General features: G+C 50.9%; 1 long non-coding RNA gene across 2 annotated transcripts; it reads left to right on the top strand.

Moving 5' to 3' along the window:
* The first annotated feature begins 570 nt into the window (after positions 1 to 570).
* LOC119977649 lies at positions 571 to 23894 on the top strand. 2 transcript variants are annotated; one of them, XR_005463254.1, is made up of 4 exons: positions 571 to 649; positions 10047 to 10252; positions 21444 to 21579; positions 22077 to 23894. It is a non-coding gene; the product is annotated as an uncharacterized LOC119977649 (long non-coding RNA). The 2 variants fall into 2 exon arrangements; XR_005463251.1 differs by lacking the exon at positions 21444 to 21579.
* The last annotated feature ends 3054 nt before the right edge of the window (positions 23895 to 26948 follow it).

The following is a 26948-nucleotide window of genomic DNA, read 5'->3' as shown; positions in this document are numbered from 1 at the left end:
TGGGAATGATTACTGGGAGAGAGTAGTTGTCTTGCCCATTATTACCATAATGTCACTCACAATTATAGCTTTGATGATCACTCGACTTATTGTCGGACGCCATTTGTACTGGATTCAGGACACAGAAGAGGTTGTAATGTACCTGCCTCATTCCAGTACCATTCCCACAAACTGCATCTCTTACTGACAAAGCAAGAGTGAGACCAACATTCTGACATAAAGCAAAGGGAGAATTTGGTGTTGACAATCAAGAGGTGGACATGAGAGCATTGTGAAACTTCACATTTGGAGGATTGGAGAGAGAAATTATAACGGGTAATTTTGGGAGGCCATGCTCTCATCCTGGGGTCTGAACACCTGTGAATGGCATTGCGTACAGCACTGATTATACAATCTGTCCCTTCATGCTGCTGGGCAGTCCCTGGTCATGTGATCCTGTAACCTCCAGGGGGAGGGGCTTATCTGCTTTCTGATGTCATCCACAACTGTTGTGTGGTTGGCTCCTTTGTGATGTCACTTGGAGATAGGTTTGTGTCCCTGGTTACACGCCAACAGTGGCCATTTCTTGTGGGAGGGGCTGGAGATGGCAGAACATATCAGTGAGTTCTGTCCATACCAACATGGGAAAAGAAAGAACATTTAATTCCAAGTAAGTAATGGAATATCACTCATTGAAAATATATTCAAATTAATTAACAATTTATGTTAATCTGACAATTTTGTCTTCAAAGTATCATGGAGTGTGCAACATCTCAGAAAGTTGGAGAGAGAGATGTTGAATCATCTTAACACAAACTGGGAATGGTGAAATATCACCCTGCTCACAGAGGACATCTAGACAAGTATATGATGGTTCACAGGCAGGCATTGATTGACACACAGGTTGACCAATGAACACACAGAACACAGTAGCCAATCACCAGACAGGATACGGCCACTATAAAGCCAGAGGGCACTAGTTTTCCCGCTCTCTTGGGATGCAGCCTCTGAGACAGTCAGAGCCGGTGAGCAACAGCTAGAACATACACCATGTGGTAGTAAGATAGTCTGGTCAGGTTAGCCTCAGGTCTCCAGTCAACTCAGCATAGCGTCAACCCACAGTTAACGTATGTATGATAGTTAAGAGTTCAATAAAAATAGAGTTGCATTTCTTCAAGTGTTGAAGCCTGTCCCTCTCACTGCTGCGACTAGAATTCTTGGTGTGAAAGACAAGATGAGACAGGTCGATTGAACAATATTGCTGAGGTCTAGTGAGAATATCATCATCCAGATTCTGCCACCATGAGAATCTAATATCCATTGGGAACGGTTCAACATCTGTCAAAAAGTTCAACATCTGTTCAACATAATTTTTTATGTGTCTTGCACATTTAACTCACTTGCATGTTTTTGACATTTTTCAGATTTATAGACAGCATTTGGCCCATTACCCGCTGGTGTACTACAGTTGGGAACTGTATGTTATATTCAACATATGCTGTATCTGAGTTGGCTGTCCTCAGTTAACCAATTTAGAGAGTTTGCACAATGTGTACGTAACCTGTGCTGTACTTACTTGGGAGGATTTGACTACTGCAATATCCCATAAAGCCCCAGATTGGGACTGTTTGTACGCTCTACCGACTGGCGTCCCACTTTCCACTATCCATGTACTTGTGCTTATACGAAACTGCCCATATCCTAATTCACACCACTCCCATTTACCCATTGTCTAGTTCATGCGGCAGTTATGGTGGCGAACAAGATTCCCAGTGTTGAAGACAAGATAGAAAAGAAGGTTCCACATGATTGAAAAGGTATGGATCAGTCCAGGATCTTGTGAAGGTGCTTAATCGGCTATTGGGAGTTGATCAACATCTGTCATAAGGCTTTGGGCCTTTCGTGTGGAGAGTTGACTTAATCTGTATTTACCTTCACCATATTTCAGCCAGGAACTCTCAAATAGAGGCACCTTTATTGTGCACTCATCCATGATGTTGCTGGGGTTGGAGTGATTTATTGGTTAGTGTCAAGGGAACTATATATACTGTACTTACATTGTGTTTGTGGGTTAGCTGTGCATGGTAAACCAAATTGCAGAGAATGTTGAATCTCTGTGTGTCTGCCTTGTGGGTGTTTGATGGGACAGTGGGGAGAGATCTAACTAAGCTGCCTGGGGGTTTTATGAGATTATGCAGAGGAAGCTTTTTATGTACCCAATCCATGCATGGGAGTGTTTGGGCATCATGTATCGTCCATTATTGCTCATGGTGCACTCTCCAATTTTTCCCGTGAGGGTCCCCTCATATGATTCTCCACCCCACCCCCACCCGCCCCCCCCCCCCCCCCCCCCACCCCCTTCCTCCCCACACCGTTTGATCCAGCACTTTCTTCTTGTAACACAGAATAGACTGGTACATGATGTGTTGGGTAAGTTGGGTCTGTGAGGAATGCGTTTACTGCAGCAGTGAGAGGGACAGGCTTCAACACTTGAAGAAATGCAACTCTATTTTTATTGAACTCTTAACTATCATACATACGTTAACTGTGGGTTGACGCTATGCTGAGTTGACTGGAGACCTGAGGCTAACCTGACCAGACTATCTTACTACCACATGGTGTATGTTCTAGCTGTTGCTCACCGGCTCTGACTGTCTCAGAGGCTGCATCCCAAGAGAGCGGGAAAACTAGTGCCCTCTGGCTTTATAGTGGCCGTATCCTGTCTGGTGATTGGCTACTGTGTTCTGTGTGTTCATTGGTCAACCTGTGTGTCAATCAATGCCTGCCTGTGAACCATCATATACTTGTGTGTATATTAAGACACCTCCCCCTTTTAAAAAAATGTGTATAGGTCAATAAATAGCGAGTGTGTGTAGGAGCCTGACTATGTATAAAGTATGTGAGCGTATTTACATGGGAAGGTGTCTGGTGCAGATAGAGGGTATGCAACAAATTAGGAAGAAACAATATGTACAGATGTGTAAACGGATCACAAGGTAATGCAACATTCAGTCTATAAATTCAGTCTCTGTGGCGGGCGACGAATTCTGGTTGACCGCCTCAAGGGTCAGGGGCCGCCTGCACTGGAATGGGCAGAGCTGCCTCCAATGTAGAGGGTGGTAAAAGAAGCGGCAGATCGGTGGCCTCATGGAAGGGTGCGTCCTGATGAGTCAGTAGGCGAGGCGGGACATCACGTTCAGGTGGCGAGCGTGGAAGCAGCCGCAGTGCCCGCCTATTATGCCGCAGAAAAGAGCCATCATGCATGCGAACGAGAAAGGACCTGGGGGCCACTTGCTTGACAACCACAGCTGTGGCAGACCAGCCACCGCCTGGTAGCTGAACACGAACCCGGTCAGCTGGGACCAGAGCAGGGAGATCTGTGGCATGGGCGTCATACACCGACTTGCATTGGGCCTGAGACTGTTGCATTCTTTGCAGGACCGGAAAATTGTCAAGGTCCGGGATGTGGATAGCCGGCACCGTTGTCCGTAGTGTGCGGTTCATTAGCAGCTGTGCTGGGGACAGGCCAGCGGATAAAGGAGTCGCCCTGTAGGCTGTCAGCGCCAGGTTAAAATCTGAACCTGAATCAGCAGCTTTGCATAACAGTCTTTTAACAATGTGTACCTCCTTTTCAGCTTTCCCATTCGACTGGGGGTAGTGGGGGCTTGAAGTGACGTGCGTAAAACTGTACTGCAAGGCAAAATCCATCCACTCCTGACTGAAGAAGCACGGGCCATTATTAGCATGACTGTAAGTGTAATGCCATGACGGGCTAAGGCCTCTTTGCACGCCTCGATGACTGTTGTAGATGTAAGGTCAGTCAGTCTGACCACCTCTGGGTAGTTAGAAAAATAGTCCACGAGGAGGATGTAGTCCCGGCCTTTTGCGTGAAAGAGATCAATGCCAACTTTGGTCCATGGGGAGGACACCAGTTCATGCGGCTGCAAAGTCTCTTTTGGCTGAGCCGGCTGGAACCGTTGGCACGTTGGGCAATTGAGGACAGTGTTAGCGATGTCCTGATTGATGCCAGGCCAATATACTGCCTCTAGGGCTCGCCGGCGACACTTTTCGACCCCCATGTGACCCTCGTGGAGCTGGCCGAGGACGAGCTCTCACATACTCTGCGGTATTATTATCCTGTCCAGTTTCATCAGTATGCCATCGACTACTGCCAGATCGTCTTTTATATTATAGAACTGCGGGCACTGGCCCTTTTGCCAACCATCTGGGAGATGGCACACGACCCGTTAGAGTAGAGGATCCCTGGCCGTTTCATGACGAATCTGTACGACCCTTTCATCAGTGGCCGGAAAGTTGGATGCGCAGAATTCAACATGGGCGTCGATCTGACAGACGAAGTCCGACTGCTCACACGGCGTGGTGATAGAACGAGAGAGTGCATCGGCCACAATGAGCTCCTTGCCCGAGGTGTAGACCAGGTCAAAATCGTAGCGGCGGAGTTTGAGGAAGATACGTTGTAGCCGTGGCGTCATATTGTTGAGGTCCTTCTGGATGATGTGAACCAGTGGCCTATGGTCCATCTCGCCCGTGAATTTGGGGAGTCCATACACGTAATCATGGAATTTGTCAATCACCGTGAGGAGGCCCAGGCATTCTTTCTCGATTTGAGCATATCGCTGCTCAGTAGGCGTCATGGCTCTAGATGCAGATGCGACTGGGGCCCAGGAGGAGGATTCGTCCTGCTGGAGGAGTACTGCCCCAATGCCAGACTGACTCGCGTCGGTGGAGATCTTCGTCTCCTTGGCAGGGTGGAAAAACGCCAGTACCGGGGCCTTGGTTAGTGGGTGAGCCACTGGAAGTCGGTGGTTTTTTTAACAAGATTGCGGAGAGCTGTGGTGTGAGATGCAAGGTTGGGGATAAACTTCCCAAGGAAGTTGACCATCCCTAGGAAGCGGAGGACCGCCTACTTGTCCTCCGGTGTCTTCATGGCATTGATCGCCGACACCTTGTCTGCATCTGGCTGCACACCGAACTGCGAAGTATGGTCGCCAAGGAACTTTATTTCTGCTTGACCGAACGAGCATTAACTCGTGGATCCTATGGAACACTCGTTTGAGGTGATCGATGTGCTCCTGAGGAGTTGTGGACCAGTCAATTATGTCATCGACGTACACTCGCACCCCCTCGATGCCCTCCATCATTTGCTCCATTATTCGGTGGAACACCTCCGAGGCGGAGATGATGCCAAAGGGCATCCGGTTGTAACAGTAACGACTAAACGGGGTGTTAAATGTGCACAGCCTTCGACTGGACGCGTCCAGCTGTATTTGCCAAAACCCCTTGGAGGCATCCAGCTTCGTGAAAAACGTGGTGTGAGCAATCTCGCTGGTTAGCTCTTCGCGCTTAGGGATAGGGTAGTGTTCCCTCATGATGTTACGGTTAAAATCTTTGGGGTTGATACAAATGCAAAGTTCCCCTGACGGTTTTTTGACACAAACCATGGAGCTAACCCAGTCCGTGGGTTCCGTGACCTTTGAAATGACGCCCTGGACCTGGAGGTCTTGCAGCTGCTGCTTGAGGCGGTCCTTAAGGGGTGCCAGCACCCGACCCGGTGCATGGACCACAGGGGTGGCATTCAGTTTCAGAAGGATCTTGTATCTGTAGGGGAGTGTGCCCATACCTTCGAAGACGCTGAAGTATTGTGCTATAATGTCATCTAATTGAGTTTGGAAGTTGGCATCTTCCTGATGCCTCAGCGGGCGACCTGGACAAGATTGAAGATTTTGCAGGCCTGAGCACCGAGCAAGGAAGCTTTGTTGGACACTACAATTTTGAAACGCAGGGTGGCTTTTGAAGAACTGGGATACCACAAGCTGGCATGAGCCACTGGCAGCAATGGCATTGCCAATGTAGTTGAGGAGCTGGCAGGCCGGTGGAAGAATGCTCGGCTTGACGTGGATGGTCCAGGTCAGACTTCGAAATGAGGTTAGCTAAAGCACCGGTATCCAGCCTGAAGCGTATGCGAGCCTTGTTGACCGTAAGGGTGACACACCACTTGTCGTCCGGATCAATGCTCATCACTGGGAGTTGTTTAACCTTTTTTGCAGAAAGCATCGTATGCTTGGTAATGATGCCCAACTGGAATGGGGATATGAGGTCTTCGGTGTCGGGATCTGGAACCATGTCTGAGTCGGAGTCTGCAACGGGTTGCTGTACTGACCGGGCGTTCCTGCGCTGCGGCTGGGATCGCAGTGTGTTGGGCAGTTGAGCAGATCTGCACAGGGCTGCGTAGTGGCCAAGCTTGCCACACTGGAGACAGCGTAGAGAGTTCGCGGGACATTGCCGCTTTAAGTGGGCGGAGCCACAGTTGTTGCACGTCATGGCGCCGACGTCAGGATGCTCCGTGTGCCACCACGCATGCACGGTGTGGTCAAATGATGTGCGCACCTGCGCAGTTCGGTCGTCGGCCTCACCGTCCCCTCGATCATTGCGCGCATGCGCAGGAGCCCGGGAAAAGCGCACAAAATGGCCGCCCTCATCCAGACTCAGGCTCTGGAGCTGTTTTATTGCCTGCACCCCTCTGCATCGTGGGGGCCTTGCCGCGCCGTCTCTGCCACCTTGATATGGGAGTACCGGTTATTAGCGTGCTCATGTGGGACGCCGGTCTCGATGGCGATGGTAAGGGTGAGCTACTTAACTTTAAGGAGCTGCTGGCGAGGGGGATCAGAGTGGACCCCGAAAACGATCTGGTCGCGGATCATGGAGTCGGAAGTGGAGCAGGAGTTGCAGGACTGTGCGAGGACACGGAGATGGGTTAAGAACGACTGAAAAGGTTCATCCTTACCCTGAAGCCTCTGCTGGAACACGTAGCGTTCAAAGATCTCATTGACTTCGATGTCACAGTGGCTGTCGAACTTCAGCAGGACTGTTTTGAACTTGGCCTTGTCCTCACCTTCAGCAAAGGTGAGGGAGTTAAAAAAGTGGATAGCGTGGTCCCCGGATGTAGAGAGGAAGAGAGCGATCTTCCTGGCATCTGATGCAGCTTTGAGGTCGGTGGCTTCAAGATACAGCTGAAACTTCTGCTTGAAAATCTTCCAGTTGGCACCGAGGTTGCCGGCGATGCAGAGTGGCGGGGGAGGGCAGACGCTGTCCATGCTACCGGATGGCTGATCGTTGGTCAAAGGCAGACTATCTCAAGGTAGGTCCGTCAAACTCTAACATGACTCCCTGGTACCATGATGTGTTGGGTAAGCTGGGTCTGCGAGGACTGCGTTTACCATAGCAGTGAGCGAGACAGGCTTCCAACATTTGAAGAAATGCAACTCTATTTTATTGAACGCTTAACTATCATACATACTTTAACTGTGGGTTGACACTATGCTGAGTTGACTGGAGACCTGAGGCTAACCTGACCAGACTATCTGACTACCACATGGTGGATGTTCGTGTTGTTGCTCACGGGCTCTGACTGTCTCAGAGGCTGCATCCCAAGAGAGCGTGAAAACTAGTGCCCTCTGGCTTTATAGTGGCCGTGTCCTGTCTGGTGATTGGCTGCCGTGTTCTGTGTGTTCATTGGTCATCCTGTGTGTCAATCAATGCCTGTCTGTGCACCATCATGTACTTGTGTGTATAGTATGACAGTACAGAGTACAGAGGTCTTACGGTAAACTAACCCAACCAAGCACCATTCCCCTAAATTGCCTTCAAATGACAGGCAGGAAACACACTGCCTGATGAAAAGAGCAGGTGTTGGAATGTACCAAGCCATTGAACAAGGAGTGCGGAGGGAGACAGGATGACACAAGCTGCTTCTTGTCTGGTGAACAGAATCTAATAATACACTTTATTAGTGTCACAAGTAATCGGAGACCATGTGCAACTTGAGTGGGTGGGCTTTGTGCAGTTTTATGTCATCATCGTCCTTGACTACACTGATTGGCTCCTACTTTATTTGTGATGTCACCTGGAGACAGGTTTGCGTCCCTGGTTACCCAAACAGTGCAAAATTGGGTGGGATTTTTCTCCCCCTCTGCGCGCGGCGTGTTCTGTAAGCCGCAGGAGCCAGCTTGCCGATGCTGCCAGCGGGAACAGCCAGAAAGTCCCACCCATGATTTTTGAAAATGCAACAGTTGGCAGAACAGGCAATGTAATATAAAGCAAGTGGTGATGTGTTAAAGCACCTCAAGGGGCCTGAGTTTGTGTGACAACATGCTCTTTTATATGTAATAACCTCAGGAGGCTCACACTGACAACCCTGTTTGTCTTCCCTGTGGGGCTCATGGAATATGAGGGGCAAAGGCCTGGCAGCTGGGGTTTGCAAATCAAAGTTCTCTACTGTGTAACACCAAGTTCTCTGCTGTGTAGCACTATACTTATGCTTCACCCAATGTCCATGTCTATGTATTTACATTGCGTACTTTTCGTATTTTCTAAAAATTCATTTACGGGATGTGGGCTTCGCTGGTTAGACCAACATTTATTGCCCATCCCAGGTTGTCCTTCAGAAGGTGGTGGTGAGTTGCCCTCTTGAACAGCTGCAGCCCTAAAATGTAGGTACATCCACTGCGCTGTTAGGGATGGACTTCCAGGCTTTTGCCCCAGCGATAGCGAAGGAAAGGCGATATATTTCCAAGTCAGAGTGGTGAGTGACTGGAAGATGAACCTCTAGGGGTTCCCAGGTATCTGCTGCTCTTGTGCTTCTAGATGGTCGTGGTCGTTGTCTTATTATGCTCTTGGCGTAGCATAAGCGGCTTCCTTGATGTGCACTCTGACAAAGGAAGAGTTCAGACGTGGAGATAACTTCAACATGTTTATTGAACTATTTACAATTCTCCTACTTGGGTTCGACTCAACTGTTAATCCTCTTATAGCTACTCAGATTGACAAACCAGTCTGCTACAATCCACGTGGTGGGTGTGATAGTGAATCAACCCTGTGTCTCTAATCACTGAGTTTCTCCACTGGAAAGAGGAAGAGCATGTGTGCTGCGTCCGTTATATATGGGTTGGTGTAATGCCCCCTGTGGTAGTGTCACCTCTGTGTGTATCGTGAATGCCCATTGGTCGTGTCCTATCTAACTGACCTATTGGTTGAGTGTCTGTGTGTCATGTCTCTGGTGCTCCCTCTAGTGTCTAGCTAGTCTACATGTATTTATATTAACCCCTTGTGTATCTACAGTGATGCATATCACCACAGTTGTGGGTTTGGAAGGTGCTGTCTAAGGAACCTTAGTGAGTTAATGCACTGCATCTTGTAGATGGTACACACGGCTGCCACTGTTCATTGTTGGTGGAGGGTTTGAATGTTTGTGGAAGGAAAAGCAATCAAGCGGGCTGCTTTGTCCTGGATGGCGTCAAGCTTCCTGAGTGTTGTTGGAGCTGCACTCATCCAGGCCAGTGGAGAGTATTCCATTACACTCCTGACTTGTGCCTTGTAGATGGTGTATAGGTTTGGTGGGGCGGGTGCGGTAAGGGGCGGGGGGCAGGGGGGTGGGCATCATGAGGTGAGTTACTCACTGTAGGATTCCTAGCCTTTGACCTGCCCTAGGTATGTTCTATGTTTTTCATGTATGGAACAATCTGCCTGGATTGTACGCAGAACAATACTTTTCACTGTACCTCGATTCACGAGACATTAAATCTAAATGTAGTGCTTAAAAGCTGGCCCAGATTGGGATCGGCAGATTTGGCTGGGACGAGTATGACACATTGCGACCTTAAAATTTTTTAACCAAATAAACCTTTGTTTGTGTCACTTTCTCAGGACTCCTGGAGATTTTATAATATGCAAGCTGTAGTCTGGTGCTATGGATAGTGATGATTGAGGCGCCACTGTTCTTTCAATCACATGGCTGACCAGGAATCTGACTAACTCTTTCTGCCTGACATTGGTGTGTGATGGAAGGATTTTCAGGCTGATTCTCAAACCTGTTTGGCTGCGTTACGAACACACATTCATCAGTCACCAAGTTCAGGGGTGGGACTTGAAGCCAGAGCTTCTGGTTCATGCAGGGGATGCACCCATTACCAGGGAGTAAGACAGCCAAATACCATTGCTTCCAAATGTATTCAAATCATATTCACTAAAACAGTTGTATCTTATTTCAGTTATAGGTTGCAGAATTTGTTTTAAAATTTCTGCTTCTTGAAGTGAGCAGTGTTTCAGTGCTTTGGCAAAAGAGAATTTGAATCATCTTCACAGAAGATCTTCACGCTGGAGAAATGTCGCAGAACTTCCAAAGTAGATCTGGTGGGATCAACTCTTTCACTGTCAAAGGTGAGATGAGACAGGAAGATTCAACAATGATTGAAAGGTACAGTACTTTTTAGAATCCCACAAGACTAGAATTTTTCCACATAGAGGTCTCCGCAACCCACCCTCCCTCATTTCCCATTACCCATCACTGAGGCCAGGATGAGAGGTGGGTGGAGCGATATTCCCGATTCCCCTTTCCCGTCCCATGCCCTGATATGACGTCTGCCACCATTATCAAAGCCCTCAACACCATCTTCGCTCTGTTTGGTTTCCCCGCCTACGTCCACAGCGACCGGGGATTCTCATTTATGAGTGATGAGCTGTGCCAGTACCTGCTCAGCAGGGACATTGTCTTGAGCAGGACGACCAGCTACAACCCCAGGGGAAACAGGCAGGTAGAGAGAGAGAATGGGACAGTCTGGAGGGCCGTCCAGCTGGCCCTATGGACCAGAAATCTCCCTGCCTCCCACTGGCAGGAGGTCCTCCCCGACGAACTTCACTCCATTCGGTCGCTCCAGTGCACCGTGACTAACGAAACCCCCCATGAACGTCTCTTTGCTTTCCCCAGGATGTCCACCTCCGGGGTTTCGCTCCCAACGTGGCTGACAGCTCCAGGACCCGTTCTCCTCCGCAAGCATGTGCGGCTCCACAAGGCGGACCCATTGGTTGAGAGGGTACAGCTACTCCACGCCAACCACAGTACGCCTACGTAGCATACCCCGACGGCCGCCAAGACACAGTCTCTCTCAGGGACCTGACACCAGCTGGTTCCCCACACAACCCCCCCCTGCCCCGGTGCCACCCTCCCTTCCCCCGGCGCACCCCACCGCAGCCCCCGCTCCATGACAATTCGTCCTCCCCTTGCTCCCACCCGGGACAAATAGAATTTCGACACGCTCCCGGAGTCACCGAAGACGCCTGAGTCACCACCATCACTGCGACGCTCTCGACGACAGATCAAGGCGCTGGATCGTCTAAATTTGTAACCTTCTTTGTAATTTTTCAAAGCAATCTGTACGTATATAGTTTTCCACCACCCCCGCTGGACTCATTTTTAACAGGGGGTGAATGTTGTAGTCACCACTGTTGTATTGTATTGTATATATGGGTTTTACGGTAAGGCCCCTGTACTAGATCCCTGCCTGCTGGCTCCGCCCAGTAGGCGGAGTTTAAATGTGTGTGCTCTCCGTACAGCAGCCATTTCGTCAGCTGCTGCAGGAGGCCACACATCTCTCTGCAATAAAGCCTTGATTACATTCTACTCTTGTCTCGTCATAATTGATAGTGCATCAGGGCCTAGACTGGAAGTGAAGCCCCAACCTCAATTTGGAGCCGACCCAGACCTCGGAACTCCCAACCCAGCCTAACAACCGACGCCAGCCCCCGGATCGCCCGGCCCAGACCCCGGAGCTCCCAACCCGACCCCCGGAGACGAGACCCGGCCCAACTCGACCCCGAGAGACCCGCCCAGCGACACAACCTGGAGAGGCCCACCCAGCAACCCGACCTACCTAGAGATGGAAGAAAGAAAAATCCACGTGGAGGGCGGTACCGGGCCTACTACAAGACCCGATCTCAGGAGAGCCCAGCGAGGGAACAGACCATGGGACTCAGCCCAACCTGCCTCATGAAGCCCCTGCCCACGACCCAGGACCCCCGAAAGGACCCGAAAGCGCTGTAAGGTATTCCCGTGCCCGCAGAACGTGAGGACCCATCGGATCGCAAACATGCCCCCCTAGCAACCGTTCTACCTCAACCAGCACCCGGGACCCTGCCAGATGTGACCCCGGAAATGTAACCAGCGCCCTGGTCCCTGCCAGTGCCCTTGACACCACCAGATGCAACCACCTACCTTCCACAAGGTCAGACTTCTCCCATCAGATCCCAGGATCATCCAGCCACATCCTCGGACCGAGGAAGTGAGGTAAACGCGGTGGCCTGCAGATTAGACTGAAGCAACGTGGTTTCAAGACGCCTCTCCCCAGCATACTCCTGGCAAACGTCCAAGCGATCAAAAACAAGCTAGATGAACTTAACGCTCGACTTACCTCTCAGAGGGAAGTAAGAGACATGTCATTTCACAGAGACATGGCTCACCCCTGCCTCACCGGACTCTGCCATACAACCTGAAGGCTTCTCAATTCACCGGGCGGACTGCACCGCGTCATCAGGCAAAGCGAAGGGTGGAGGGGTTTACCTCCTCATCAACCCCTCCTTGTGCTTGGATGTGGTGACCTTGGCGACCTACTGCTCCCCGGACCAGGAATACCTGGCCATGAAGTGCCGCCGATACTATCTTCCACGTGAGTTCACTTCAGCCATTATCACAGCGATCTCCATCCCACCCCAGGCAGAAGTGAGGAAGGCCCTGGACGAACTGTACACAGTCATAAACAACTATGAAACAGAACACCCGGAGGCCTTGTTCATCATGGCCGGAGACTTCAACAAGGCCAACCTCAAGAGTGTACTGCCAAAATTCCACCAGCACATCTCCTCCTGTCCCACCAGGGGCGACAACACTCTTGACCACTGCTACTCAAAAATCAAGGGCGCCTACCGTTCCATCCCCCGACCGCACTTTGGGAAATCAGACCATAAGACGGTGCTCCTTCTCCCGGCTTACAAGCAGAAACTCAAGCGGGAGAATCCAGCTAAGAAGGTTGTGCGGTGCTGGTCCGAGGAGACAGAAGAGCTCTTACGTGACTGCTTACAGACAGTGGACTGGTCCATATTTAAGAACTCAGCAACTAACCTAAATGAGTATGCCACCACCGTCACAGACTTCATCAGCAAATATATGGACGACTGCGTACCAAAGAAAGCAGTACGTACGTTCCCCAACCGGAAACCATGGCGAGATTGACTTCCTACTGAAGGACAGTTCTGACGCATTCAAGTTAGACGACCCTGATCTATGCAAGAAATCCAGGTACGACCTCCACAAAGCCACCCGAGATGCCAAGAGAGAATATCAAACCAAGCTAGAGTCACAGACAGACACTCGCCGATTGTGGCAAGGATTAAACAACATAACGGGCTACAAAGCGAAGCCGAGCAGTATCTCCGGCAGCAGCGCACCCCTGATGAACTCAATGCATCCTATGCTCGGTTCGAGCAGGTAACTAACAATCTACTGCCAAGTGCCCCAGCAGCCCATTACTCACCCACACCCACCATCATAGCTTCCGAAGTCAGGTCGGCCTTCCTGAAAATGAACCCTTGGAAGGCGACGGGCCCGGACGGGATCTCTGGTCGTGTACTCAGAGCCCGCACGGACCAGCTGGCAGAGGTATTCATGGACAGCTTTAACCTGTCCCTACTCCACTCCGAGGTCCCCACCTGCTTCAAGAAGACCACCATTTTACCGGTGCCAAAGAAGAACCAGGCAATGTGCCTCAATGACTACCGTCCAGTGGTCCTGACTTCAGTTGTAATGAAGTGCTTCGGGAGGTTGATCATGAAGCGCATCACCTCCATACTCCCAGAACACCTTGATCCAGTGCAATTCGCATACCGTCCCAACTGGTCCACAGCAGATGCCATTTCCCTGGCCCTACACTCGTCCATAATGCATCTTGACAACAAGGATTCTTACATCAGACTCCTATTTATTGACTACAGCTCCGCCTTCAACACCATAATCCCAGCCAAGCTCATATCAAAGCTTCAAAACCTAGGACTTGGCTCCTCACTCTGCAACTGGATCCTTGATTTTCTGACCAACAGACCACAATCAGTAAGAATGAACAACAACACCTTCTCCACAATAGTCCTCAATACCGAGGCCCCGCAAGGCTGCGTACTTAGCCCCCTACTCTACTCCCTGTACACACACGACTGCGTGGCAAAACTTGGTTCCAACTCCATCTACAAGTTTGCTGACGATACGACCATAGTGGGCCGGATCTCGAATAACGACGAGTCAGAATACAGGAGGGAGATAGAGAACCTGATGGAGTGGTGTAACGACAACATCTCTCCCTCAATTCCAGCAAAACTTAAGAGCTGGTCATTGACTTCAGGAAGCAAAGTACTGTACACACCCCTGTCAGCATCAACAGGGCCAAGGTGGAGATGGTTAGCAGTTTCAAATTCCTAGGGGTGCCCATCACCAAAAATCTGTCTTGGTCCACCCACGTCGACGCAATTAGGCATGTCCACATTAACCCTTACCAACTTTTACAGATGCACTATAGAAAGCATCCTATCTGGCTGCATCACAGCCTGGTATGGCAACTGCTCGGCCCAGGACCACAAGGAACTTCAGAGAGTCGTCGTGAATACCGCCCAGTCCATCACACAAACCTGCCTCCCATCCATGGACTCCATCTACACCTCCCGCTGCCTGGGGAAAGCGGCAAGCATGATCAAAGTTCTTTCCTACCCGGCTTACTCACTTTTCCAACTTCTTCCATCGGGCAGGAGATTCAGAAGTCTGAGAACACGCACAAACAGACTCAAAAACAGCTTCTTCCCCACTGCTACCAGACTCCTAAATGACCCTCCTATGGACTGACCTCATTAACACTACACCCTGTATGCTTCATCTGATGCCAGTGCTTATGTAGTTACATTGTATATCTTGTGTTGCCCTATTATGTATTTTCTTTTATTCCCTTTTCTTCCCATGTACTTAATGATCTGTTGAGCTGCTCACAGAAAAATACTTTTCACTGTACCTCGGTACACGTGACAATAAACAAATCTAATCCAATCCAATCCAAACCCAGAGGAAACCCACGTACACACGGGGAGAATGTACAGACTCCGCACAGATAGTGACCCAGCCGGGAATCGAACCTGGGACCCTGGAGCCGTGAAGCAAATGTGCTAACCACTATGCTACCGAGCTGCCCACCTCAACACAACATATGCACACAAACTAACATGCACGTACATCAGCACTCACTGATGCACCGATGTACGTTGCAACGAACACGCAAACCAACATACACATATGCACCAAATGCAGACATTAAAACACATTGACATACAAACTCACAAACAGACAACACATACAAACCAACGTACAGATACACCAAATACAGAACAACACACACAGCAGCACAAACACACAAATACAAACACATCGACACAAGTACACCAAGCTTCACATACACATCAATACATATAGACTACCGGACCCAGCCAAACTAACACATACAGCAATACACACACATTATTCCAAAATACCAATGCAAACACTAATATGCATACTCAGACTAATAGACAAATACAGTTACATACACCTGCATATGTAGACACACATACACACAGACACACAGACAGACACACACAGAGATACATACAGACACACACACAGGCACACAAAGATTCACACAGAGACACACACACACACACCGAGACAGGGACACAGTCACAGACATACGCCTACAGATATATACATTCAAACACAGACATGAAGTGTTGGGCACTGTGGACTTGTGAAGCAGATAGATGCCACCAACACTGAAGAAGGTTCAACACTATTTTATTAACTCTTATAAAATAATAGACATACCATAACTGCGGGTTTAAGCGATGCTAGTTTAACTAGAGACCTGTGCCTGTCCGAACCAGTTGAATCTCTCAGCATGTGGTGTGAGTTTGTACTGTACTTGATGAGCTCTTGTGCTTCTGAGAGGCAGCATCCAGAATGAGCGGGAACCGTGGTGCCCTCTGCCTTTATAGTGCGTGTGTTCTAACTGGTGATTGGCTGCGGAGTTTGTGCATGTTGATTGGTCCTAGTGTATGTCCATCAGTATGTGTCGGCACCATGATATGCTGGTGTATATTATAACATCCCCTCTTTTTAAAAAATTGACTGTGAAGGTGTGACAATAAATAGTGTGGGTGTGTGAAGAATGTTCCTGACGACATGTGAGGTGCGAAGACATATGTACAAATCTATATACAGAAAAACAAAGCTATATACAAGGGAAGGTGCCTGGTGCAAATAATTAGTATGCAACAAATTGAACAAGAACAGTGCTATATACTAACCAATAGAAAACGATTTAACATAAATTTGCAACGTTCATAAATTCAGTCTCTGAGGTGGGCGACGGACTCTGGTTGACCGCCTCAAGGGTGGGTCAATAGCCGCCAGGTCAGGAGCTGGATGGGCTGCAGCACAGTCAGGGGGACGCAGAGTGACCGGAAGCTCTGCACAGTCCATGGCAGGGTCAGCAGAGGGGCTGGGTGTGCTGCAGCACAGTCAGGGGGAGGCAGAGTGACCGGAAGCTCTGCACAGTCCATGGCAGGGTCAGCAGGGGGAGGCAGAGTGACCGGAAGCTCTGCACAGTCCATGGCAGGGTCAGCAGAGGGGCTGGGTGGGCTGCAGCACAGTCAGGGGGAGGCAGAGTGACCGGAAGCTCTGCACAGTCCATGGCAGGGTCAGCAGAGGGGCTGGGTGGGCTGCAGCACAGTCAGGGGGAGGCAGAGTGACCGGAAGCTCTGCACAGTCCATGGCAGGGTCAGCAGAGGGAGGCAGAGTGACCGGAAGCTCTGCACAGTCCATGGCAGGGTCAGCAGGGGGAGGCAGAGTGACCGGAAGCTCTGCACAGTCCATGGCAGGGTCAGCAGAGGGGCTGGGTGGGCTGCAGCACAGGCAGGGGGAGGCAGAGTGACCGGAAGCTCTGCACAGTCCATGGCAGGGTCAGCAGGGGGAGGCAGAGTGACCGGAAGCTCTGCACAGTCCATGGCAGGGTCAGCAGAGGGGCTGGGTGGGCTGCAGCACAGTCAGGGGGAGGCAGAGTGACCGGAAGCTCTGCACAGTCCATGGCAGGGTCAGCAGAGGGGCTGGGTGGGCTGCAGCACAGTCAGGGGGAGGCAGAGTGACCGGAAGCTCTGCACAGTCCATGGCAGGGTCAGCAGGGGGAGGCAGAGTGACCGGAAGCTCTGCACAGTCCATGGCAGGGTCAGCAGAGGGGCTGGGTGGGCTGCAGCACAGTCAGGGGGAGGCAGAGTGACGAGAAGCTCTGCACAGTCCATGGCAGGGTCAGCAGGGGGAGGCAGAGTGACCGGAAGCTCTGCACAGTCCATGGCAGGGTCAGCAGAGGGGCTGGGTGGGATGCAGCACAGTCAGGGGGAGGCAGAGTGACCGGAAGCTCTGCACAGTCCATGGCAGGGTCAGCAGAGGGGCTGGGTGGGCTGCAGCACAGTCAGGGGGAGGCAGAGTGACCGGAAGCTCTGCACAGTCCATGGCAGGGTCAGCAGAGGGAGGCAGAGTGACCGGAAGCTCTGCACAGTCCATGGCAGGGTCAGCAGGAGGAGGCAGAGTGACCGGAAGCTCTGCACAGTCCATGGCAGGGTCAGCAGGGGGAGGCAGAGTGACCGGAAGCTCTGCACAGTCCATGGCAGGGTCAGCAGGGGGAGGCAGAGTGACCGGAAGCTCTGCACAGTCCATGGCAGGGTCAGCAGGGGGAGGCAGAGTGACCGGAAGCTCCGCACAGTCCATGGCAGGGTCAGCAGAGGGGCTGGGTGGGCTGCAGCACAGTCAGGGGGAGGCAGAGTGACGAGAAGCTCTGCACAGTCCATGGCAGGGTCAGCAGGGGGAGGCAGAGTGACCGGAAGCTCCGCACAGTCCATGGCAGGGTCAGCAGAGGGGCTGGGTGGGCTGCAGCACAGTCAGGGGGAGGCAGAGTGACCGGAAGCTCTGCACAGTCCATGGCAGGGTCAGCAGGGGGAGGCAGAGTGACCGGAAGCTCTGCACAGTCCATGGCAGGGTCAGCAGAGGGGCTGGGTGGGCTGCAGCACAGTCAGGGGGAGACAGAGTGACCGGAAGCTCTGCACAGTCCATGGCAGGGTCAGCAGGGGGAGGCAGAGTGACCGGAAGCTCTGCACAGTCCATGGCAGGGTCAGCAGAGGGGCTGGGTGGGCTGCAGCACAGTCAGGGGGAGGCAGAGTGACGAGAAGCTCTGCACAGTCCATGGCAGGGTCAGCAGGGGGAGGCAGAGTGACCGGAAGCTCTGCACAGTCCATGGCAGGGTCAGCAGGGGGAGGCAGAGTGACCGGAAGCTCTGCACAGTCCATGGCAGGGTCAGCAGAGGGGCTGGGTGGGCTGCAGCACAGTCAGGGGGAGGCAGAGTGACCGGAAGCTCTGCACAGTCCATGGCAGGGTCAGCAGGGGGAGGCAGAGTGACCGGAAGCTCTGCACAGTCCATGGCAGGGTCAGCAGAGGGGCTGGGTGGGCTGCAGCACAGTCAGGGGGAGACAGAGTGACCGGAAGCTCTGCACAGTCCATGGCAGGGTCAGCAGGGGGAGGCAGAGTGACCGGAAGCTCTGCACAGTCCATGGCAGGGTCAGCAGAGGGGCTGGGTGGGCTGCAGCACAGTCAGGGGGAGGCAGAGTGACCGGAAGCTCTGCACAGTCCATGGCAGAGTCAGCAGAGGGGCTGGGTGGGCTGCAGCACAGTCAGGGGGAGGCAGAGTGACCGGAAGCTCTGCACAGTCCATGGCAGGGTCAGCAGAGGAGCTACTCGGAGGATCCCGTTACGACTGTGGAACAAGGCGAAGGGCACGCCGATTGCGGCGCCAAATGGATCTGTCCGGTAGCCGGACCAGGAAGGAGCGGGGGGCCACCTGCCTGAGGACAACAGCAGGCGCAGACCAGCCTCCATCCAGTAAATGGATGTGAACCTTGTCGTTTGGCTGGATGTTGGGGAGATCAGCAGCATGTGTGTCGTGTGTCGCCTTTTGCTGCGCCTGAGACGTCTGCATCCTGTGAAGCACGGGAACATGATTGAGATTGGGGGTGAGAATCGATGGCACTGTTGTCCCGGGGGTGCGGTTCATCAGTAACTATGCAGGCGACAGCCCAGTGGAGAGCGGGGCGGAGCGATAGGCCAACAAAGTGAGATGGAAGTCCGATCCGGCATCGGCAGCCTTGCAGAGTAGCCTCTTAACTATGTGAGCCCCCTTTTCTGCCTTGCCATTGGACTGAGGGTACAGGGGACTGGATGTGATGTGCGCGAAGTTGTACTGCCAGGCGAAGCTGGCCCATTCCTGGCTTGTGAAACAGGGGCCATTGTCCGACATCACTGTAAGTGGGATGCCATGCCGGGCAAATGTCTCCTTGCACGCCCGAATGACAGCAGAAGAAGTGAGGTTGTGCAACCTGATGACCTCCGGGTAGTTCGAGAAGTAATCAATGATTAACACATAGTCCCTGCCCAATGCGTGGAACAGGTCGATGCCCACCTTGGTCCAGCGCAATGTGACCTACTCATGGGGCATCAGGATCTCCCGTGGTTGGGCGGGTTGAAAACGCTGGCAGGTGGGGCAGTTGAGTACCGCATTGGCGATGTCGTTATTGATTCCCGGCCAATAGACAGCTTCCCTGGCCCTGCGGCGACATTTTTCAACACCTAGATGGCCTTCATGCAGCTGCTCTAGGATCAGCTGGTGCATGCTGTGCGGGATCACGATGCGGTCTGGCTTCAGGAGAACCCCACCAATGACCGCCAGATTGTCACGAACATTGTAAAACTGTGGGCATTGGCCCTTGAGCCATCCATCTGTCATTAGGTGCATGACATGCTGTAGAAGGGGGTCAGCCGCTGTCTCACGCCGAATTTGTACCAGGCATGCATCCGATGTTGGCAAGTGGGAGGCTGCAAACTGAACGTGAGCGTCGACCTGGCAAACGAACCCTTCGTTATCGCATGGAGTGATGACCGACCTAGAGAGGGCATCGGCAATGACAAGGTCTATGCCAGGTGTATAAACAAGTTGGAAATCATACCTCCGGAGCTTGAGCAGGATGCGCTGGAGGCGAGGCATCATATCATTCAAGTCCTTTTGTATTATTTTGACGAGCGGACGATGGTCGGTCTCAACAGTGAACTGGGGAAGTCCATAAACATAGTTGTGGAATTTCACGACAACGGTCAGAAGGTCGAGGCACTCCTTCTCTATTTGCGCGTAGCGCTGTTCCGTGGGGGTCATTGCCCGTGACACATATGCAACGGGGGCCCATGATGAGGCCTCATCACGCTGCAGAAGCACGGCTCCAATGCCAGACTGGCTGGCGTCCGTTGAGATTTTTGTTTCCTTGTTCGGATTGAAAAAGGCCAGCACTGGGGCCGTGGATAGCTTGGCCTTCAGTTCCCTCCACTCGTGCTCGTGGGCAGGGAGCCACTGGAAGTCCGTTGTCTTTCGGACCAGGTTACGGAGAGCCGTGGTATGCGAGGCGAGATTGGGAATAAACTTTCCTCGGACATTTACCATGCCCAGGAACCGGAAGACCGCTTTCTTGTCCTAGGGTGTTTTCATGGATGTGATGGCAGCAATCTTGTCTTCATCCGGCCGCACACCCAGACTGGAAATATCATCACCCAGGAATTTAAAGTCCGACATGTCGGGCAGCACGGTAGCATTGTGGATAGCACAAATGCTTCACAGCTCCAGTGTCCCAGGTTCTATTCCGGCTTGGGTCACTGTCTGTGTGGAGTCTGCACGTCCTCCCCGTGTGTGCGTGGGTTTCCTCTGGGTGCTCCGGTTTCCTCCCACAGTCCAAAGATGTGCGGGTTAGGTGGATTGGCCATGATAAATTGCCCTTAGTGTCCAAAATTGCCCTTAGTATTGGGTGGGGTTACTGGGTTATGGGGATAGGGTGGAGGTGTTGACCTTGGGTAGGGTGCTCTTTCCAAGAGCTGGTGCAGACTCGATGGGCCGAATGGCCTCCTTCTGCACTGTAAATTCTATGAAATATTCTCACCTCTGAGGCTACTGGAGGATGACTTACCCATATCTGGCTCTCAGAATATGATTCTATGATTCTATGTCCACTGGATGCATCAGCACAGGTGCAGAAAGTGCTCCCCCTGGTGTTAGCAGCCTCAAAAGATAAATGATCAAAAGAAGCAATAATTGATGAACCGAGAACATAGTTTGGAAATCAATAACAAGAATGGAACAAATCCACACCGGTATTGGAAGTGGCAGTGACAAAGAAGGCTCTTAGCTCAGCCTCGTCCTTTCAATTTACATTATTTTAGTAAGTTGGTAAAAACAAACATCAAAGTACGATGAATGAAATATTTTCTGTGGAAGAAACAATCCCATAAAAGATGCGAAACCACGATGCTGGGCTTCAAAGTTTCATTATTTACCAACAGAGCTAAGCCGGGTTCTTTAGAAAATTCTTCCACACTTCCTGCAGGGTGGGTGGGTTACGTTGTATTCCTGGGGCTGTAGAGAACCTGCATTAATGAATCTACAGTCTCTCTCTCTCTCTCTCTCCAGAAAGACCTGAGAGAGCTGTATTTCTGAAACTACAGAGACCTGAATGAACCTACAATAAAATCACTAACTGAAAGCAAAGATGGAAGAGGAGTTGGGTGACTGTAATTATTGGGCAGCCAAGGGCCAAAGAGTTCAGGTATTTTCTCGGAGTTATTGGTTAATTCACTTGCGTATAACTCCTGGTCAAGTGGGGCTGGAATTGTCCGCACACTTGCTCAGGATGTCGTAACACATGTAAGAACACATGTAAGGGGGCAGCACAGTAGCATAGTGGTTAGCACAGTTGCTTCACAGCTCCAGGGTCCCAGGTTCAATTCCCTGCTGGGTCACTGTCTGTGCGGAGTCTGCATGTTCTCCCCGTGTCTGCGAGGGTTTCCTCCGGGTGCTCCGGTTTCCTCCCACAGTCCAGAGATGTGCGGGTTAGGTGTATTGGCCATGATAAATTGCCCTTAGTGCCCAAAAAGGTTAAGTGGGGGTTACGGAGATAGGGTAGAGATGTGGGCTTGAGTACGGTGCTCTTTGTAAGGGCCAGTGCTGAATGGCCTCCTTCTGCACTGTAAATTCTATGAAGAATTGCTGAGGATCTTAAAATAAACCATTTAATTGTTGTGCTTTGTCATCCTTCCTACACAGCGTAGCAACTTTACCTGGTATCAGGAGCTGGCCGAGATGGCTCAACGACTTTGATGAGAACATTGGTAACAATTGGAAAAAGTTTGAGAAGGAATAGCGTTTATACTGCCATTCTGGTCTCGCCGATAAATCGAAGAAAGTATAAGCAGACTTGCTGTTGAATCTATTGCGCCCGGAGGCGGTTGAAATATCTGAATCCTTCATCTTCCAAATAGAGGAAGGCTAAGAGGACCCTGAGGTACCATTAAAAAAAATTGAGCAGATATGCATGGCTATAAAAAAATCATCATGGACAGAAATGATTTTAACACCAGTAACCAGAAACCTGATGAAATGGTACAATTAGATGCCCCAACATTGAAATTTCAGTCAGAAAAGAACGTATTTGGTACCCACTGATGAACCCGTAAGAGACTACATAGTGTGTGGAACAGCAATGCTGTGCGGAAGCAGTTGCTCTGTGGCAAAACAAATGTTAGAATCTGCCATTAGTCTTTGCATGTTAATTGAGCAGTCCGACTGGAGCACCACGGAATTAAGGAGAGAAACAAATGTTTTCTTGGTACAGAACACACCTGCCCAAACTGCAATGGCCAGCATCCACAGAAAGAAGCGCATGCTTTGCATTTAATAAGTGTTGCAATAACTGTGGCAAATGGAACTCACTTTGCCAAGTGCCGCAGCTCAAAGCCACGGCCACTACCACAAGTCACATTGCAGCCAGCTGTTCCTCTCCAGGGTTCAGGACATGAACATGGAGAATGAGCTGGAGGTAAACCAAAACAAGCAGAGCATTAAACAAACTCCATAAAACGTTCTACTGCCAAAGTGTCGATTTTATCCCGGGAAAAGTTATTCACCATGTTAAACATTGCTTACAGCAATTCCAAATTTAAAGTTAATATTGACACTGGGGAAAAATGCAATATACCATCAAAGGCACTTCTGTGAGATATTGAGCCCTGTGCTGCACCAGATTCCACCCGCAGAGTAAATCTCACTGTATACGCAGGACAAACCATACAGAAGGCATAGTCACCCTGCACTGCACACAGAGCAGGTTTCAGTTCCATGTAGTTGATTAGGATGTCTGAGAATCCACTATCCGATGATGTGTGATGGACTGTCGGCAGAATTCGGTTTAGAATAAGGACATGTCTAAGCAGCAGAAATTAATACATCAAGTGCTTTAATTCAAAGTAGAATAAAACTACTTCAGCAGAAAGATCTTTCAAAAGTCACCACCAGCTGCAAAACCTTCAGCTGACCCCGAGGATCATTAAGCCATCCCAGACAAATGAGGGATAAGGAATTGACACAATGAAAATCGGCAGAAGTAGAAATGTGTCTCAAACAACTCCATGCCCGACCATATATCTTAGACTTCTGACGTTCTAGCAGACACTAAGATCATTAAATCACATTACTGTTGAGAAACCACAAACCTGGTCATTTGGATATAAGAAATTGCCCCGTATGAAAGATAAGACCCAGGAAAAGCCACTCACTCAATAGGGAGAATTATGTATAAAAACAAGCAGAATCAGCACTCACTCTCTCTCTCCTGTTAAGAGTACAGTCAAAATTCTGTTCCTCAGCCTGCTTCATCAAACAAAGACCATCGTAGTTTTTGTAAGTATGTTTCTTTAAACTTCTTTGAAATGTATTAGAAATTGATATGAGATACTTTAGGATTTTCCATGTTTAGATATATCCTTCTGGTAGAGAAGTTAGTTTGTTAGCAGATAACAAAGGACTGTTAACTGATTTATATTTTTAACAGATAACAAAGGACTGCTAGTCAATTTATATTTTGAACTCTGCAATTCTGTATGTATCAATTGAGAGTATCTTATAATAAAAATACTATTAGAATTTAAACTGTGCAATCTCACTCTCAATACGCTTTAGATCCTAGACACTCATAGATTATCATAGAATTTACAGTGCAGAAGGAGGCCATTCGGCCCATCGAGTCTGCATGGGCTCTTGGAAAGAGCACCCTTCCCAAGGTCAACACCTCCACCCTATCCCCATAACCCAGTAACCCACCCAACACTAAGGGCAATTTTGGACACTAAGGGCAATTTAGCATGGCCAATCCACCTAACCTGCACACCTTTGGACTGTGGGAGGAAACTGGAGCACCCGGAGGAAACCCATGCACACACAGGGAGGATGTGCAGACTCCGCACAGACAGTGACCCAAGCCAGAATCGAACCTGGGACCCTGGTGCTGTGAAGCAATTGTGCTATCCACAATGCTACCGTGCTGCACATCATTTAGGAAGTCTTAAATGACAAGGATCCACGACCGACAGAGGTAAGGGGTTTAGTTATGAGTGATGTATCTGAATTTCTTACATTGGAAGTAACCAAAATCCTGTTTAACTGTTTGTGACACAGAAAAGTAACTTCTCCTTGTGAGAGCTATTCTGAGTCTTAACAGAGAAACAGATTCCCTTTTTTGGTGGCTTAACCTGATATAAGTTAGTACGATATTCCCTTCGGATCCGGAATACCTAAACCACTCACAGATGTTGGTGGAACAGGGCATAGCCGACATGTCCAATGCTTAGGTTTCCAGCAGCCTAGAATTTTGCATATCCTGCTGGATAGAGAATCTTCGGAGCTCACTACGTTCATGTCTCTTGATGGGCAGATATAGGTTCCTCCGCATGCCCTGTGGGATCTCCGCTGGTACTGAGGTCTTCCAATGGTCTATGGGACAGCCCTTTTCAGGGTAACCTTGTGAAATCATCATTGATGACATCCCAGTTTGGGGTGGTACAATGCAAGAACGTGATGCATGTCTGAGCTTGGTCTTCGACAGAATCAGTACCACAGAATTGAAGCTCAACCCTGCTAACTGTAGGTTCAGGATCAGCCAGGTGTTCTACATGGGAAGCCCTGCTCATTGTCGATGGTGTGAAGACAGTCCCGGGTAGTCAATGGTTGTATGGTAAATATCCACTCCTCAGGACATGCATGTTCTGCAGTGTTTCCTCAGCATGCTGAATTATGTATTTCCTGTAAACGGTAGCTGGAACCCTCCATCAACCTCTCCACCAGGATGTAGAATGATGTCAGGAGCACCACAATGCTGTTTGACATAGGGGATCTACTGTCAGCCCCTCTGGTGTTCAATACTTTGATGTCTGAGCACCTGTATTCTTATCAGCAGATATCTCTCAGAACGGACTCGGAGCAGTGTGGATACAGAATGATATCAAGGGCTCTCACTGACACTGAAACTTGCTATGCCCAGATTGAGACAGAATCCATGCTCCCGTCTTCATATGTCAGAAATTCTATGATTTTGTCTATGACTGCCCTGCCAACGTTGAAACTGATCACTCATCACTATCCTTCAAAAGCCCCTCCATACTCCATCACCGCGCCCACCATACATGCGTCACCACGCCCACCATACTGCGTCACCACGCCCACCATACTGCATCACCACGCCCTCCATACTGCGTCACCACGCCCTCCATACTGCGTCACCACGCCCACCATACTGCGTCACCACGCCCACCATACTGCGTCACCACGCCCTCCATACTGCGTCACCATGCCCGCCATACTGCGTCACCACGCCCTCCATACTGCGTCACCATGCCCGCCATACTGCATCACCACGCCCACCATACTGCGTCACCACGCCCTCCATACTGCGTCACCACGCCCTCCATACTGCGTCACCACGCCCTCCATACTGCGTCACCACGCCCTCCATACTGCGTCACCATGCCCGCCATACTCCATCACCACGCCCACCATACTGCGTCACCACGCCCTCCATACTGCGTCACCATGCCCGCCATACTCCATCACCACGCCCTCCATACTGCGTCACCATGCCCGCCATACTCCATCACCACGCCCACCATACTGCGTCACCACGCCCACCATACTGCGTCACCACGCCCACCATACTGCGTCACCACGCCCACCATACTGCGTCACCACGCCCTCCATACTGCGTCACCACGCCCACCATACTCCATCACCACGCCCTCCATACTGTGTCACCACGCCCACCATACTGCGTCACCACGCCCACCATACTGCGTCACCACGGCCACCATACTCCATCACCACGCCCTCCATACTGCGTCACCACGCCCTCCATACTGCGTCACCACGGCCACCATACTGCGTCACCACGCCCTCCTTATTGCGTCACCACGCCCTCCATACTCCATCACCACGCCCTCCTTACTGCGTCACCACGCCCTCCATACTGCATCACCACGCCCACCATACTGCGTCACCACGCCCTCCATACTGCGTCACCACACCCACCATACTGCGTCACCATGCCCACCATACTGCGTCACCACGCCCTCCATACTGCGTCAACATGCCCACCATACTCCATCGCCACGCCCTCCATACTGCGTCACCACGCCCTCCATACTGCGTCACCACGGCCACCATACTGCGTCACCACGCCCTCCTTACTGCGTCACCATGCCCACCATACTGCATCACCACGCCCACCATACTGCATCACCACGGCCACCATACTGCGTCACCACGCCCTCCTTACTGCATCACCATGCCCACCATACTGCATCACCACGCCCACCATACTGCGTCACCACGCCCACCATACTGCGTCACCACGCCCTCCATACTGCGTCACCACGCCCACCATACTGCGTCACCACGCCCACCATACTGCGTCACCACGCCCTCCATACTGCGTCACCACGCCCACCATACTGCGTCACCACGCCCACCATACTGCGTCACCACGCCCTCCTTACTGCATCACCACGCCCACCATACTGCGTCACCACGCCCACCATACTGCGTCACCACGCCCTCCTTACTGCATCACCACGCCCTCCATACTGCATCACC

The sequence above is a fragment of the Scyliorhinus canicula genome, chromosome 1 (genome assembly GCF_902713615.1).
Source record: "Scyliorhinus canicula chromosome 1, sScyCan1.1, whole genome shotgun sequence".
Classification (NCBI taxonomy): Eukaryota; Metazoa; Chordata; class Chondrichthyes; order Carcharhiniformes; family Scyliorhinidae; genus Scyliorhinus; species Scyliorhinus canicula.
The sequence above is the reverse complement of the archived record's forward strand: the minus strand, read 5'-3'. Positions and strand labels throughout refer to the sequence as shown.